Source organism: Mauremys mutica, chromosome 19, assembly GCF_020497125.1.
Source record: "Mauremys mutica isolate MM-2020 ecotype Southern chromosome 19, ASM2049712v1, whole genome shotgun sequence".
NCBI lineage: Eukaryota > Metazoa > Chordata > Testudines > Geoemydidae > Mauremys > Mauremys mutica.
This window is the reverse complement of record NC_059090.1, coordinates 19153443-19170196: the sequence shown is the minus strand read 5'-3', so window position 1 is coordinate 19170196 and position 16754 is coordinate 19153443. Positions and strand designations below refer to the sequence as shown.

The following is a 16754-nucleotide window of genomic DNA, read 5'->3' as shown; positions in this document are numbered from 1 at the left end:
ACACACACTGCCTGCTTCACTCGTCCGCCTAGCCCCTCCCTGAAGGGACTTCCGTAGTGCCCAGTGCTGCAGGGCTGAGCACCTCCCCCCACCCCTGTGAGGTAGGGGGGTATTAGCCCCATTCTGGGGATCAGGAGCAGAGGCCCTGTCAGGCTTAGTGGCCTGTCACTCAGGGTGTATGTGACAGAGCTGGGAACTGGACCATGTCCGCCTGACTCTCAGTCCGGTGCCTTAACCAGGAGACTGAATCATAGAATCATAGAATCTCAGAGTTGGAAGGGACCTCAGGAGGTCATCTAGTCCAACCCCCTGCTCAAAGCAGGACCAAACTCAACTAAATCATCCCAGCCAGGGCTTTGTCAAGCCTGACCTTAAAAACCTCTAAGGAAGGAGATTCCACTACCTCCCTAGGTAACGCATTCCAGTTCTTCACCACCCTACTAGTGAAAACGTTTTTCCTAATATCCAGCCTAAACCTCCCCCTCTGCAACTTGAGACCATTACTCCTTGTTCTGTCATCTTCTACCACTGAGAACAGTCTAGATCCATCCTCTTTGGAACCCCCTTTCAGGTAGTTGAAAGCAGCTATCAAATCCCCCCTCATTCTTCTCTTCTGCAGACTAAACAATCCCAGTTCCCTCAGCCTCTCCTCATAAGTCATGTGCTCCAGCCCCCTAATCATTTTTGTTGCCCTCCGCTGGACTCTCTCCTATTTATCCACATCCTTCTTGTAGTGTGGGGCCCAAAACTGGACACAGTACTCCAAATGAGGCCTCACCAGTGCTGAGTAGAGGGGAATGATCACATCCCTCGATCTGCTGGAAATGCCCCTACTTATACAACCCAAAATGCCATTAGCCTTCTTGGCAACAAGGGCACACTGTTGACTCATATTCAGCTTTTCATCCACCGTAACCCCTAGGTCCTTTTCTGCAAAGACAGGAGGGCGTGGCTGGATGCCCGGTTCTGCCGTGGATTAATGGTGCGCACTCTGCTCTCTCTTTCCTGCGCTCTTGTTTCCAATATACATGGAGAAAAACGCCAACCCTGGACCTGGCGATGGCATGAACACTGTTCAGGTTAAAGAGAAGCATGGTCAGAGCTGGGAGATGTAGGGTTCTGTCCCTGGCTCTGCCACCAACTACCTGGTTGGCCTTGGGTAAGTCTCTGCGCCTCATTCCTCTCTCTGTAAGACAGGGACAAGGAACAGGGGTGAGGAGGTTTAACTGGCTAATGTCTGGAAAGTGCCACAGAAAAGCCAAGTCATGTTTCTGTGATTTTGCCCAGGGAGCCGTCCGCAACGGGTGTGGGTTTGAAATTGTTACAGGCAGCAGGCGAAAGCGAAGCGAACACAAAAGCACGCTCGGGTGAAGGCATCTCTAAGGGTGCCCGTCGGCTCAAAATCGGAGTTTTAAGAGGCAATCCCCAGAACTGCGTGTAGGGGCCAATCACTGTACGTGGCCACAAGAGAAAATGGGCTTGGATCCTGAGCCTTCAGCTGCTTAGTCCCTAGGAAGACGTGCTGTCCCTTTAACAGCCAGCCACTCATGAGTTTGCCTCACTCTGCTTTGGGGAAGAGCCAGGGGAGCTGAGCCTGTAGAACTGTATCTTGGTAACTAACACACACACACACACACAGAGCTGCTACCACAGAGGGGAGGGGAAAGAAGGAGGGGCTGTCACAGGCTGGGAGCCGTGAGATCAGATGTCAGCAGCTCAGGGAGACATTCCCAGGAAGGGAAAAGTGCTGCTCATTCATCACCCTGCACTGGGACAGCCTGGACCACAGCTGCTCTTGTGGCGAGGAAGCAACCTAGGAAGGGAGCTGCTGGGAACCCTGTCGATGTCTCCCAACACCAGGGTAAGAGATAAACACAAAACAGCTGGACGTTTTAGGCTCCAGAGATGAACTCTTAAAGAAACTAACTGAGCTGGAGGGTATTATTCAGCTGCGCTGCCCAGGTGCTGGGCGAAAGGTTAAGCTGTTTGCAAAAAATATATAGTCAGTTGTAACAAATATTAAATGCATCAGTGAACAATCTGGTGTTAAGAAGTCAGACAGCAGCAGGGAGGGATGGGGGGGGGAGTGAGGGAAAGGGGAGGGATTGAATAGGAATCCTAGGTGATTGCTGAGATAATCCGAGTCTAGTCCATTAATGAACGCAGTCAATTTGGAAATCTGAGCCTCCACCCTGGAGTGTGGTCAAGGGGGCCTCTGGGGGGAAGACAAAAAGATCCCAGCAGTGTCAAAGCTGCCCCTCCTCCACCGTCTTACTGCTTGGAGTTTGCACATGCCTGGCAGTCTCCAGTGTACGTTTTCCCAGTGATGTCAAGGAGGCACCTCTGGAAAGACAGGGGCCTAATGTGAAAAATCAACTGTGTGTGCAGTTCCCAGAGGGGACTCATCTCTGTGCTGCCGGTGTATTGCCAAAGGTCCCACTCGCTGGGAGGGAAGAGGGAGAAAGGAGGAACTGGAAAAGGGAGGGGGGGAGAATATCGTCCATTGCCAGCGTAATCCCCAGGCCAGGGGTGTTAGACAATCGGCCAGCTTGCCCTGCCCAGGCGGGAGGGAGTGGGCTTATTTTGTGGGGTCGCAAAGGATAAAAAAGTAAATTTCTCCTGGTTATATATTTTTCCTCCTTAAACCCACCTGACATTTATAGGGAAGTTCTTAATGAAACTGAGCAGCAAGATGTCCAACCCAGGAGCATTATTTTAATGGTTACACTTAAAGCCGCAACAGATGTTAGTGCCCTCCAGTAAGGAAGCTGAATCTCAAAATGTGTCTGTAACTAGAGGGGTATTTGGATAGAATATACCTGTCCTGAACTTGTTCGTTCTTAAGCTGATCTAACCTCGTTTTAATTTGTTCTGTACCTGCCAAATGCCTGCACTTTGTCGGCGCCCTGATACTCCCTTCCACGCGTTGTTCATTTGCAGCTTGCAGGTGCTATTTTAAGACACGTTTGTAGAACTCTCCGCAACTATTCGTAGGATTGTGTTTTTCCTGGCATGTGTAATCCTCATCCAGAGCCTAGGCTGGGGCAGGAGGGGCACTCGAGAGAGATGTTTGCTGCTGCATTTATTATAGTTAAAGGCAAAGCAATATTGAGCTAACCCTCCGCCTCTTTCTGGGAAGGCAAAAAGGTGCCCTCCCCTAGGCTACCCCTATTTCTCTAGCCAACACCTTGCTCATCAGGGGCAAAGCCATGAAGGATGGGGCATTTACTTCTCTCTGTGGGGCCACTCTTGCACCTTGGAAGTCAATGGGAGTTTTGCTGGATGGGTTGTTTTGGAACCAATCAGCTGCTCAGCCTGAGTAGCCAAGCCAACTCAGTGAGGGACTGTGGTGGGGAGAAGGAATCCTTCCCCCATGCCCCCGGAGCCTTGTGTAGCTTCCCTGCAGGGCAGAAGGTGGGAGAATCTGTGCAGCACTACTAGATCCTCCATGATTAACGTAATTGAGACTCTAACACACTGTCCTGGGGGCTAGCGGACAGAGAGAACAAATACCATGGGACCAAACCTTGGTGTCCTTATTCAGTCCTGACTCAGGATAAACTCCCATTGGGTCCACTGGGGCTGGATGAGGATCTGGGCTCCCTGACTGGCAGAACTGAACAGCAGGGTGGGCTGTGGCCTGTGACTGTTTTACACTGCCTGGATTGTGGGGCCAGTGACTAGATTCCATTACGTGGGAGGATGGGGGGCAGATGTTCACTGGGGTGAACAGGGCTTCAAAGTCTTCCACAGGAGTTTATCTAATGCCATCGCATCGAAATGATGAAGGGAAGGTTTCAAGTTGAGCTCCTCTCCTTAAAGTTCCCTTTGCTTTGCTAGTGCAACATGGCGAGCAGATAGGCACTTAAAAAAAAATTCTCAGTAGGCGCCTTTGAAAAAAACCAACCTCTGCAGTTCACAAACCGACCACAAGTACCAGGCTGGGGCTCCAGGTTAGTGGCTTGCCACAGCAAGTCCTGTCTCTCTTTCTGTTGCATGGGGATGCAATTTGCTCTTAGCCTTCCTGTGCCTCAGTTCCCCATCTGTAAAATGGGGATAACTGCACTGCTCTGTCTCGCAGGGAGGTTGCAAGTATGAACGTATTAAAGATCGTGAGGCGTACGACCCATAGGCTGTCCATGCCAGTTGCACAAAGCTGCCTATCCCTGGCATGTCATTCCAAGGGGCCAAAACTGTGGAGCCTTTACTCATGCAAATAGACTCACTCAAACTAGTAGGTCTATCTGAGTGACTAAGTGCTTCTCCACGTGAGTAGTGGTTGCACAATCAAGCCCAAGGTAAACAGGGTGGGGGAAATTCTGCTCATACTAGTGTAAAGCCAGAGCAGCCCCACTGAAGGGAATGGAGTTGTTCCAGCTTTACACCGGAGTAATCAAAATCAGAATGTGGAACTTGTCCTTCCTATAGAAACAGAGAGCTTTTGTTTCTCCCCTCTCCTCAGTGCAGCAGCTAAAGGCCTTGCTGAAGGTAGAGACAGCACCCGCCTGGTCTCAACACAATCGATTTCAGGCTCTCTCTGGGGTGCTCACTTTGCCTTTTTTCTTCTTTTTTTCGGTGTGTGTGGGGGGGAGGGGGGTCATCTGAAGGGACACTGGAGATCACAATGCAGAGTAGTGGCCAGATCAGTAAAGGCTGACCTCAGACCTGTGACTGCTGACGCAGATGGTGAGTGTCATTTTTGCAGAGGCTGGCACAGTTCTGACTACAAATGTCCCTCTGAGTTTTGCTAGCTGGATCTATTTCCCTGACTCAGCGTCAGGATCGCTGCTCTGGGCAGGACTGATAATCGATGACTGGCTTGTGGCGGGGATGAGATTGGAAAGGGGTTATAATCTGTTCTGGCTGGACAGCAAATTAGTTTCTTTCATTCTGCAAACCCAGAATATTGGCACGTGCCCTCTGTTATCTCATTACACATCCAGTTTATCCATAGTGAGGCGGCTATGGGAGGAGTGCAGCATTGAAAAGATATGGTCTGTTGAGGTACCTGTCAAGCCAGGCCTGCACCATCTTCTCTAATCATTGATTTAATTAACTGACCTCTGAGTTAGCAGGGAACAGATTCCTCTACATTCACCTGAGCCACTGGAATACATCTGTCCACCTTCAGGCCCAATGGTGTGTCACAGGTGAACAACCTGATTCTCCTTTTATGTTGGTGTCATTCCACGGGGCCCAATTCTCTCCTGGTGCAAACTGGCCTAGTTTCCAGCAGGAGAGAATTTGACCCAGTAGCTTCCAGCAGTGCAAGTCAGGAGTGAGATGAGAATCAAACCAGGTGTGTTTAACTCCCTCCTGCCTGATAGAAGAGCTGCAGTTTCTTTGCCACATGCACAGCATTTGCAGTCTCTATTTTGGGAGTTTGCTAAGAGAATTTCGTCTCCTCCCCTCCAACCCCCCAGCAAAACCGAAACCAGAAATATTCACGTAGGCCAGAAGGTCTGCTTTGCACACTGGCTGTTTCTGTATCAACCTGGGCAGCCATTCAGTGTGTCGCACGTTTTGATCCTGGTTGACATTTTAAAATTCCGAGAGTTGGAAGTAGGTTTCGTTGGGTTTGGTTTGAATGCTCAAAGATACACCCTGTGGGGTGAAACGAGCCTCTTTCCAGTCCGGGTGCGTGTGCCTGAGCTTGAGCTTGGCTGTAGTGTAAACAAGCATTGATGCTGCACCAGGAGAGCAACCACATTAACCACAGGAAGGTTAATGGCCATGAATGCAAACAACAGTAGACCTGCACCGAATTTGACAGGGACAGTAACTAGCTGAGAGGGAGAGGCCTGGCCCCTGGCTGTTGCACCTATGCATTGACTCCAGAAAAGTCATCCAACTGCAGCAGTTCACCAGCATGGGTTGTCCAGGCTCCTAGTCCCTTTAGGCCCAAGAAACCAAGCCCCCTATGCCATCGGAGTGCCTCGGCCTAGCTTTATTTCCCCCGAGGCCTGTTTTTGCAAATCAGATTGGATATGGCAAGTTGCCCACAAGCCCCTCCCCACCCCCCTGCCATGCATGTTCACTTATTGCTTCAAAAAGGACATGCTGCGTGTCCATAAAGCAAACGGGAATTCAGAAACGCGAAGGCAGAGAGCTAGGCGGATGTGGCTCCTGCACTTCAAAATAACAAAGACATCTCCTGATTGCAGCACCAGGTCTCCTGCTGTTTGGAAAGTAAAGCGAGAAATAATTCGAATTGTAGCGTGTCAATTCCACCCTCCCCACACCCTTCTTCCCCCCCATATAAGCATCACAGCACTAAAAATATAGCTGGAGACAGATGCCCCGTGAATTTCGCAAGCCTGAACACAACCAAGTTCCAACACCAAGATTCACATTTAGAATCTGTTCTCATCAAGCCGTTTTTTTCCCCTCCCCTGTAAAAACAACACGCTGCTTTGAGTCCGCTGCCAAGTGCTCTCAACAGGTTCAGCATTAGCAGCTCCTCTCTCGCGCCAGCATCATAGTTTTGCTGGTTCAAGAACCAGGACAAAAGGCAGATGCGGAGGTTGGATTAACTGGAATTTCTCTTCGTCAAACAGTGCATTGTGGAGGAGGCAGAGGGACCTACTGAATCTTTATCCACCCCCTTGGCAAATATTTCATGTCACCGCCTGCACCTCTCTTCCTGTTGGCAGTGGGGCTTTTTGGTTTTGGGTTTTAAACAGTAATTTGCAAGGCCAGGAATTTCTAATATGAAGGAAGTAGGAATTAATTCACCGTTAGTTCTGAGCAACCGTCCATTCAAGTAGGAGTTTGTGAAGCCTTAATCAGGCAGGGAATTGGCCCAGCATGGCACCGTGAGAAGCTTTTGCTGCCACGCGTAAGCCCGATTTAAAAATAACTGATTCAAACTAGCTTCACCTCCTCTCTCCCCAAATGCACCCCCTCTCCCCCAGTCTTGCTGAAAGAGTGACGGTCATTCCTTAGACCCACTGCTGCAGGTGGGAGGCCAGGTGTCATGAGACAACTGAGTTTCCTAATGGTTTATTACTGCTCTAACTTGGGAGGCTGCTTTGTGCACACATAGCCCCCCTCACCCCACCCTGCCCTTCTTTCAGCTGTCAGTGGGATTCCTCACTTCCTGTCCTGAACTGCTGGGTAGCTCTGACAGGGCTTGCCTAAGAGCTGCCGCCTATACCCCAGAGGTGGTTGCATTCCAATGATTAAAACAGCAGTTCCTCTGCCCCTGTGAAATGGGCAGGGCAGGGGATCAATTCATTCACTGGTAAAATACTTAACGATCCTCCAATAAAGAAGGGCGGTTATTAGCCTGTGCATATTCAGGAGCAGGGTGTAGCATCTGGGGATTGATTTGGATGAGGAACAGCGGGAAAGAGCCAGCTCATTTCCACTCAATGTTGTAACAAATCTGTAGCCACCTAGGCACACTTGGGACTTCACAGCAGCATGGGAATAGGATAGAGAGGAGCCGGAGCTCTGTCTAGCCGACAGAGCTCAGATCCTCTTGCTCCAAAACACTGCCCTCTGTCACTGGAACTAAAGGAGAAACCTCCTTTAGCAATGAGCAGTATAGGCCCTATGACACTCAGATGAGCAGTTCTGACTCTATCCAGCCGAGGCCACTGTAATATACACTCACCCCAGTTCCTTACAGTTTCATTGTTTAAACATTAGGGAACAGGCTCTTTGTTGATGCTGAATAGTGCCTTACTGCAGCAGCGGTTCCGCCGAAGAAACTGGGATTAATCATAGAGCAAAGCAGTACTCAGAGTCTATACAGGTAGCAGAAGCTCGCCCCACCTCATCAAGTTATTCCAGCAAGTGCTAAGTGAAAGCCACTTGGACACTGGTTTACAAATCACCAGGGAAAAGTTAAATAGTGATGGGATTGGGATTCTCAGACTGGGAAAAGCAAAGCAGCGATGCTTTCCTAAACTCCACCCACAACCCAAACCCCGCCCCCTGGGCAGGGCCAAATGAGCTGCACAACTTCAGAATAGGATTGGCCTCCTTCTCTCTTTGCATATTTTGACAAGTAGTGAAATGGGAATCAATGCTGATATTTAAAGCATCATCATTAGGCTTCAGAGTTGAGACAAATGGGGTAGTTCACACCTCTGAGGTGTTTCAGGCTGCCTGCAGACTCAGGCAGACATCATTGCATTATTGCATCGGATTCACCTTATTTTTCTTTTTAAACGAACGGTTAGATTCTGGGGCCCCCTGATACAGCCACCCGGGCTAAGTATTGACTCGCTAGGTCACTGCAAGCTGGCCCAATCCAAGCCTGACATTCTCTCCCATGACGGTGGCAGTGGTGTGTCACTTTACAGGAGGAGGCTGGGCCTGAAGCCAGAAGTTCATAAATACCAATTCTGCTTCAAACCTTGATGTTCAAATAAAAATCCATTGGCTTCTTGCCTTGGGAGGCTCCTGCCCAGAGCCCAGTGCTCAGAAGTTTGTAAATATCAGCACATGCTGTGTTACCACCCCCTCCTACTCCCCAGCCTAAATCCTTTCCCAGCCTCTGCAGCTCCCCCATGGGGAGATGGTGTCAGCAGCTGGCAGGATCCAGCTGTCAAGTGGGAAAAAAGCAGCCCTGACCGTTCCTATTCCTCAAAGCGGAGGGGAAGGATGCAATGTCGCATGCAGGGAACACAATGTACCGGTGGGGAGAGCTCAGTTTAGCTCAGAGGGAAGATACTACTGCAACTAGTGAGGCACTGAGGGATATTTCCAAAGAAGCCCACATGCAGAACGCTTTGGGTCATAGGAGAAAACGTCATCCGCCAAAAATCCCAATCCCAAATCCCCGAACCGCACCCCTCCACTGAAATCCCTCTCGCTTGTGCCACCCAGGGTTGCTCAACGAGAAAGCGAAAAGCCAGCACCGTGTGCGTGTGCCTGCACAGGGTAACCGCAGGATCTTATTGCAGCTCTTGCCTTGCCGCCTGCTCCACTTTCTGGTTGCTTGTTGGGGCCTGTCGAACTCTAGACTGCAAGCTCCTCGGACCTGTTCCGCAGAGTGCCTGGCACTGCAAAAGAGCAGTGACAATCGGGGACTCACCCCTGGCTCGGCCACATTTTATATTAAAGGGACATCAAGGCTAGGAGACACACGCAATTAATAGATATTTCAACAGCGAGCTAATCCAATAGCTAGAATTCAACCGCTTAATAAGTTGCTTATAGCCATCTACAATATACACCGTGGATGGCCTTTAACCACCTACAACAGGCCTGTATCATGTTTTTCCCATTGATTAATCCACCGTTAACCCTTATAAGCCATCTGTAAATGTACCCCGAATAGAAAGCCTGACCCATTGCTCTTTAGAGCAACACCACTAGGCAAGAAGGGAGACTCTAGCCCTGGTCTTCACTAGGATTTTCCACGCTAGCACTAAGCAGCGTGTAAGCCAGACGCAGGAGTTTTCACTCCCCAGGCCATCTAACCCTGCCCTGCAGCTGCACTGACAAACGGGGAGAGCAGTCAGAGCATAGCTATACCCTAGCTCATTTGGACACAGTCACAAGGCAGCAGGTCTCACACCTTACAATGTGCAAATAGATGTCCCGATTTTATAGGGACGGGCCTGATATTTGGGGCTTTGTCTTATATAGGCTCCTATTACCCCCCCAGCCCCTGTCCCGATTTTTCACACTTGCTGTCTGGTCACCCTGTGTGCAAATGTCCTGGTATAACACAGCGCTGCGTGTGCTTAATGCTTCTGTGCTCCCTTCTAATTTACAGCTCCCTGTGGTTACCTTGATCTATGTAAATCAGGGTTGGCCTCCTAATTAAGCACCTGGACCTACAGGAATCCAATTATGTAACTCCCCCCCCCGGAGGTTTTGCTATCACTTTCAAGATGTTTCACAGAGCCAGTTAGAACAGTTTAAAAGGGCAGGTCTGCTCTTCCAAGTGACTCTGTAAGAAGTGGCACCCTCCTAGCGGAGAGACCTGCTCCTTTTACTGTCATTAACCCTGCAAAGCCAATTCAGCTATGAGACAGCGAGCTGGAGTCTACTTCTTTCTTATGTGCCATTCACAGACTTGTTTACTACGCTCCAATCAGTTATGCCTGTGCAAACCGAACAAAGGCAATGGAGAGCATATTTTGATGGCAGCCAGGTTACACTGGTGTCACTGAGGGAGTACAGGTCACTGCTGTCCTGCAGAACATTCATTGCGAGTGACAATGCATGAGAAAGAAAGAACCCAGCTTGACTCTCAGATCTCTGGCTGAATTTGTTGGGTGGCAGAGTGGGGAAGTCTTTATATTTGCAGACTGAGCAGATCTGATATGAATTCACTGAGCGATGATAAATCTGGGACTTCAGGAGGCCATTTTCACACAGTCTCTGTTTCCAGAATAGAGTCATGCTGTAAATTCAACCCTAAAACCTTGGGGAACTGCTAGTCTGTTTTACGTGTACTGCGGTATGCAGTGGCGTGTACAAGCTCCCATCACGGACCGAGCGCCCACTGTGTTAGGCACTGTACAGAGAAAGAACAAAAAAGATGGTTCCTGCCCCAAAAAGCTTAGAGTTTGAGAGTTAATGGATGATTTTCAGGAATGAAAACCAGATGGCCCAATTCTGCAGTGACTTATCCTCCAGATTACCCAACTCACTTCTACGCAGTGCAAGTCAGCACAGAATTTGGTTCAAGGCTTGCACCATACACCTCTGAGCATCAGACAGAGACACAACCAAGGCATTCTCCATCTTTTCTAAAATGATTTCACTTTTACCACCTGGTTCCCATTAACTTTCTTGACTGACTTGCTTTCCTCCCATCACAAGGTTGTACGGATGGGTTCAGAATCAGCTATAACCCTTGTGGGAAGAGTTGAGGTATCATCACTGACAGCTCAATGAACACATCAACTTTTACCCAAAGGCAGCAAAAGCAAAAGCCAGCGTAGGAAGTTGGATGCATTTACAAAGGAACAGGGGACTAAGCCATGAATACTGAAATGGCATAATTGTGGGAATCAACAGCACATCCACACCTCACACACACACACCCATTTCACCCACAAAGTGACAAACAATAATTCATCCCGTGTCCCAGCCCCCTGTCAATCCATTATTTACACACAGGATGTTGGGATATGGTAGCCAAGCCATTATGGGTTTCACGGATCAAGAAAAATGTTACGAAGCCACTGCAGGGCAGAAGCTTCTGCCCAAGTATGTGACTGTCTGTGGGATACTCCCACCATCCTCACATTCCTGCTGCTCCGATATAGGGTGAGCAGCCTTTCCTTCTAGAACATTCAAATTACATCTTTGCAAACAGTGAGGGGAAAGGAAGAGAAAGGCCCAGACGTGGGCGTGAATCTGACCCTGCTCCCGTGGGCATAGGAGAAACTGCCACCGACTTCACTCAAGCTCATCAGGCCCTGGAGAAGGTTTTCGAGGCAGGCTGTCCACTGACACACATTTGAAACACCACTATCCAAGAAAAGCAGCGATGTTTGCTGCTTAGCCTGGCTCAGAAGAGCCCCAAGCCGACTAGCTCACTCCGTGCCTACAATATTGACTCTCCTCTTTACCACAGTATGAGTGCCCATTTGTCATGTTTAAAATGAATAATTTAATCTCTCTTGGGAGAAGGGGAAGATCCGGCTTTAATAGTGACATTTCACACACCTGGGCCACTAACCTGATTAAAACCCCAGACAATGCTTCAGGAAAGGACCAGGGACGTAGTTTCCTTTCTCTTGGGGAAAACTCAATCCTCTAGATTTAGTTATTTCCCCAAATGGTACCACAAGGGGCTTGTTGCAAATAACTCAGGGTCTGAGACACGCTTTATACTTATTTAGTAAACACCTCACTCTTCTGTACCTCTTTTCCTCCGTAGCTCGCAACGCATTTTACAAAGGAGGTCAGTATTGTTCTCTCCATTTCACAGACACAGAAACTGAGTCACAGAGAAGAAAGTGACTTGCCCATGGTCACCCAGCAGGCCAGTGGCAGAGCCAGGAATAGAACCCAGCTCTCCTGAGTCCTAGTCCAATAGTCGATTAATGATTTTTAAGCCAAACTATGCTGTTCCTAATTTGCCTTTTGAGCCTTTAGGGACCGTGCTGGTCACGTTTTCAAGTATTTTTCTGCACCCTAGGCGTAGAAACTTACTAGTTGTAAAAACAAAAGCAGAGCTCCTCATGCAATCACAGGATTTCAGGAAACGGAGCCATCAGACAGACCACTCAGATGTCACATGACTTGAAATAAAAGTCACAAAAGCTGGCAACAGCGAGTCAATTTCCAGAGGTCGGCACCCAACATGCATATAGCTTGTATGAAAATCTGGCCACTTATTTTGGTGCCTAAATGCAAACTGATTTCTTTCATAGCTCTGGCCCAGAGGGTGAGTGCTGGACCCTCCTGAAAAATCCCAGCTTCAGTGTTTGGTGGGTGCGTACACATAAATCCCCAGGAAAGCTTTGATTTAGGTCCCTTGTGTCAGCCTGGAGAAGCTTCGAGGCAGTAGAATTTGCACACATTTCACTGGCTGACTGTCTCACCCCAAATCCGCAGGGATTTCCAACATTCTCTGTGCGTTAAGCACACAGTGCCAGAGCAGCCACCCTGGGGAGGTTGAGAGCCACCATCTAACCACAGTAATGCAAAGCATCCTTCATGCTGTTTTCTTTGTGCATCTCAACCCTGAGTCACAGAGTCCTCTGCCTGTCCGCTCAGGCTCCCACTGCGCCTTCAAGACTTTCCCATCGTAGGAAACCACATACCTGTTGGCTGGTACATAACATGCACGGCCAGCTGCGCATGGTGTCCATGGCTGGCTGAGTACCTAGGAGGCTGTTATCCATGTTGGCAGGAGGCAGACCGGCGGTGAAGCCCTTATGAGAGGGACGTAGCACAGAGGTGACCTCTCCTCCGGGAGCTGAAGGCTTTCCAGGCCTTCCGGGGAAATCCACACCACAGGGCAGGGCTGAGGGGACTCAATCACCTGAGAGGGACCTTGAATATGGGACCTTCTCACAACACAGCATCAGCCGGGCTCCTCCCTACAGCCCCTTAAACACAGGTGGAAGTGCAAGAACCCACCAATCGCTGCTGGAGGGGAGGAGCTTGCTTCTGTGGTCCCCGCCCATTTCATAAGGGCCAACGCAGCACACCCACCCCGTGCAGCCTGCTGGTGTGGTGGCCAACAGCCTTTCCTCAGGTGGGTCCCACCAAACACACTTGGGGAGGGTTCACTTCAGGGGGTGAGCGCTGGGCTGGCCAAGACGTGGTGAGAGCCCAGGGCGGAGGTCCCCAGACTCTGGGGCGCACTCCCCTTTGGGGGGGGGTGGAGTTGTGTGTGGCGAGGCCCGGGCCAGCCCACACGGGGAGCAGGACAGGAGCCCCCCCCAGGCCGGCTCCACCCCCAGCCATGGCCCCGGCTCCTGGCCACGACTCCCCAGCCTCGGCCCCCCGCTGTGGCTCTGCTACCGGCCCCGGTCCTTCCACCAGCCTCAGCTCCCGGCCGCGGTTCAATTCCCGGCCCCACCCCGACCTGCGGCCCCAGCCTCAGCCCCCTTACTCCTGTCCACGCCCCGCTTCTGGCTCCCGGGATGGGGGGGGAAGGGCGTGGACAGGGGTAAGGGGGGGCATGACTGTGAAAAGTTGGGGGACCACTGGCCTAGAGGCTCCCTGTGGATTAGTGGGTCTGCGCTGTTATGGCACAAACTGCAAATTAGGGCCCACTGCCAGACAGAAAACTGTCCACTAATTAGCATGAGGCCATCAAAGAGCCATCAGCTGGCACAGATTCCTAGCCACGACTGAGCTGGGCAGACCAGCTCTGGCTCAGTGGCTGAGAAGAGCAGGATTCCACCTACTGCCCTGCACCATCACCCCCTTCCTCCCCCGGGCTATTAACTTTTCTAGAGCAAAGAAAACCCCTCCTCTTTTCGAAGCTGAATGGGGTAGTTGGCTTTAAAAGCAACCCTCAACATAATATTTCTGTGCAACTGGCCAGTGTGCCTTTATTAACGCTGCCTCAGACCCAGCACGGGGTAGGTTTGAAAAGACAGACAGCTTCACCGAATGCGGTGGTGCATCAGCACGTCCACAGCATTCATTCAGTGGAGGTTCCCAGCTCCTGCAGTGCGACGACACCTTACTAGCAAACCAGGTGGAAGACACACGTGTCTCGGTGGATGTATTCTGCTGTCAGAGCTCAGTGATTAGCGCTCAGATATGCACACTGGGGACCAGCTCTCTCCTGGACTCTTCCCGTGGTTAGGAACGATGTCAGTACTGCTCGCTCTTACGGGAGGGAGCCAAGGAGGGCAGCTACTCTAGTGACAGTGGAAAGTACGTGGTTATGACTGGGTGAGATTTTTTCATGGGTTCATTGATTTTTAAGCCAAAAAGGACCATCATGATGATCAAGTCCGACCTCCTGCTTAAAGTGAATGAGATTTGGGCACATAGGCCCAGGTACTCAAAAGATATTTAGCACCTAACTTGCATTGATTTCAACAGGAGTTAGGAGTCTAGATATATTTGTGGACTTGGAGCTTAACTCCTTTAGGCGCCTGCCTTGGGGCGTTTTAAGAGCCGGTTAGACAAACAGCTGTCAGGGACGGTCTAGCGAACACGCAGTCCTGCCTTGAGTGCAGGGGACTGGACTAGCTGACCTCTCGAGGTCCCTCCCAGTTCTCTGATTCTATGAAAATCCCACATTATATAACCAAGCAAGGACAAGCAAAACAAAGAGGAGGAATGAGCCGTGGAAGGCGATTCTCACTCCCCAGCCTACTTTCCCTAGCAGCAGCGTTTCAGGCACTTGAGAGAAGAATAGGGTGATTCAGGCTGTGTGAAGGGGCAAAGCAAACGGCTCCACTTCCCGGTGCGAGAGCTCAGAATAGAGTCTGTGCTGCCCAGTCCAAAGAACGGTGTTCAGTGTTCCTGTGCTAACAGCTGACGCGGTGAGCCTGCCTGCGGTAGAAATGGCCTGCTTTGCTCGCGCTCTTATGGCACTGGATTAGTCAGAGGCTTGGCTGCCTGCTTAGTGCATTTGAACATCAGCAGCCCTGCTCCCCGTAGTGTTAATAAGCTAGCTGCCGGTGGAAAGATCCCCCCCCCCCCGCCCTTTTCTACATGGTACGGTCAGAGTGACTCTTGTGTTAAGAGCAATTGTGTCCGAGTCCAGAGGGGAGTGAGAAAAATAACTGGAAAGAGTAAATCAGCTGGGTTCAATGGAAACTGCAATGGCAGACATTCAGTGAAGCCTTGGGCCTAAGAAACTCCACTAGCCAAAGGGAGGTGCAAGCTTTATAATAAATTGTGTGCACACGCGCGCGCACACCCACCCACCCACTGTGGTCAGCAGAGATGCCCCTGCACCAACACCATGGCCCCTGGCTAAAAGAATACATTCAGCAGGATGTTTTGCACACTCCCTAGAGGGATTGTGGCATAATTACCTGCACCCAGCCAGCGTCTTACAGTTACACCATCAAACAAACCTTATTGGGTGAGTCCAGGAAACAGGTACTTAGCTCTCAAAAGTTGCAAATTAACCCTTTCATGGTAGTGGCTATAGATCAAAACAGGGTCGCTGGGCCAGTGCTCAGTGATTAACGGCAGGTGTGACACCCCCCCCACTACTTTGCTATGTCTGCAAGGCCATGCAGGGGACTTCTGCTGCTCTGGGGAGCCTGGCAGTGCTCACGAGCAACCCCAGGGAACTGCCTACACGACCCCACACTCTGAGGAACTGGCACATAACTGACGGCACTAGATACGCTAGCACATTCCGTTGGACGCTGTCCAGGTTCCTTAATCTATGGGCTGTTCTGTTAAATTTACTGCGGTGAATAGCTGCCATGACTGAGATAAACAGGCCTTTATTTTATATTGATTTTATCCTCTCATTTTTCCAAGCAGGGCAGTGTCCTGGGTATTCCAGTGGCAGAACCACCGTCAGTTTTGTGAATGTCAAATAGCCCCACATAACAATAACTAATGTGTATCTGGTGAGGCGTACGAGCAACATCACACATTAACCAGCAGCAAAAAATCCCCCCAAACAACTGACTGCAATTTTAGCCTCGCTGGGAGAGGCCATCTAAGGCTAGATGCTACAGGAAACGCGCTGCAGTTCACACGCAGGCAGCTTCATGCAACACAAGCTGGTGTGTGGTTTACAGAGCAGGCCTAGCCTGCTGAGCGTAAAAGCATTAATAATTTGGTGTCTGCAGAAAGCGGCTTCCTGAAAAGCAGCAGCACGTCTAAAGCAGCCAGGAGGGCACGGGGCTCATGTACTTCGAATCTCTCCTGGGAGCAGCCTGAGACTGGCACGTTGCACTGTCTGTTCGGTTGATTAGCTGGTTACTGCCAAGGTTTGTTCATGGCAAGAGCTGTACTGCAGGGATGGCTCTGGAGGCTGGCAATGGGATTTGGAGCATTCAGCAAGGAGTAGCGTAACAGGATGCTCCCATGGGGGAAGCAGGGATCAAACCCAGGACCTCTGGATCTGGAAGCACAAGCCGCCACTCAATGAAGTCCACAAAGGCTGGACAAACTTCTAGCTGATTCAGCCACTACAGTGAGGCACCCTGAGCAAGCATAAGTTACACAAGGTTGCCTGTTCAAGTCCAGCCCAGGTCACTGGTGACAGAGTTGTTAATAGGTAGGTGGGGGCCCACATGACACAAGCTGGTGGTCACCCGCCTGTTCCCACTAGACAAATGGCTCCTGCGGCCTCTGCACAGAGCTTAAGGACCGAAAGGGCCCTGGAGCTTGAC

At 50.4% G+C, this 16754-nt stretch overlaps 1 protein-coding gene across 3 annotated transcripts in view; it reads left to right on the top strand.

Annotated features, from left to right (window-relative positions):
- The window catches only part of DUSP14 (dual specificity phosphatase 14), a 35745-nt gene that overhangs the window by 10935 nt on the left and 8056 nt on the right, over window positions 1-16754 (top strand). Inside the window, exon 1 of one of the 3 annotated variants that reach the window (XM_044993780.1) lies at window positions 1702-1861. The exons of 1 other annotated variant lie outside the window; for it this stretch is intronic. The gene's annotated coding sequence lies outside the window, so the exon portion shown is untranslated. Of the gene's footprint in view, window positions 1-1701; window positions 1862-13109; window positions 13181-16754 lie in introns of those variants that run through there. One more of the 3 variants, XM_044993782.1, reaches the window with a different exon arrangement.